Below are 1,275 nucleotides of genomic sequence, written 5' to 3'. Positions count from 1 at the left end.
ACACACACACACACACATACACACACACACACGCACACTCACACCATAAGCAAAACAAATAAAATAAACAAACATAAATAAAAATCAACAAATCAACAAATCAACAACAACAAATACAACCAAACAGATAACCAAACATACAAAAAACAAACAAACGAACTAACAAACAAAAAAACAACAACAAACAAACAAACAAACAAAACATTATAGAAATGTTTAAAAATATACACCAGTATAAATAAGGAAGTGCTTCTCTTTCTAAAGTGCTCCAGAACGGCTGCGCCTTCAAGCTCACTAATTTTATTTGTCGTATGACCAGAGTCTCGTCCCTACTAAGTTAGGCTTTGAGACAGACGGCTGTGGTGACGTCAAGACACCCAACATGAACGCGTCCTAAACCTGACGCTCCACAGCCTTGACCATAAGTGTCACGACAAGGTGGGGGTCAGGCGCTCGTCAATTTTTGGGCATGTGGAGTTATTGCTATTGTCTTAAAGCAAATTTATTTACCTTGCTTTCTATGAAAAAATGCCCATCTATCTTGAATAGAAGTCAAGATATTTGCAATTGAAGGAGGTGGGGGTAGCCTGGTTTTAGAGATAAAATTAGCAAGAAAATAGCCGATTACGTTTAGTAACTTTAATAGCTTGAGAATCCTTGAAAACTAAAAAAAAAAAAATATTTTCCAAACTTTAGGAAAAATGTCCATTTCTTTGATTTCATTATTTTGACGAACGCCTGATCTTACCACTTTGCCTCACAACGAAAGAGACCCTACTCCAGTGGGTGGATGGTGGGTGCTCTGATGTGATTTTTCTCCTTTTTCCCGATTAAACATTTACATTATCCTTATCTCTCCTCCATCTTGTCTTTGTACATTTACTCTACAGTCCCCACCTCTAATCTTCGGCGCGTTTATGTGACTTATTAGTGTTGCAAGTGCTGTAAAAGTTTTTCTACAAACTTACAACTAAACTCTGCTTCTACTAAAGTACAGCCCCCCTTCCCACCTGATGACCCGTGCGTACGGCGGTCAATCGAGTAGAACGGACACCAAGGCCCGGCAACTTGTCGCTCTATTGATCCGTCGTCGTCTGCTCTTTCAGCTTATAATCCAGGTCGTTTTTCATAAGGCTGATATACAGTTATTTCGGTTAAAATATCGTGGATTTGTTTGTATCACCAACCCTCCACCCCTTCTACACTCTAAAGAACTCTCTCTCTCTCTCTCTCTCTCTCTCTCTCTCTCTCTCTCTCTCTCTCTCTCTCTCTCTC

The sequence above is a fragment of the Aplysia californica genome, unplaced genomic scaffold (genome assembly GCF_000002075.1).
Source record: "Aplysia californica isolate F4 #8 unplaced genomic scaffold, AplCal3.0 scaffold00480, whole genome shotgun sequence".
Taxonomy (NCBI): domain Eukaryota; kingdom Metazoa; phylum Mollusca; class Gastropoda; order Aplysiida; family Aplysiidae; genus Aplysia; species Aplysia californica.
The sequence above is the reverse complement of the archived record's forward strand: the minus strand, read 5'-3'. Positions refer to the sequence as shown.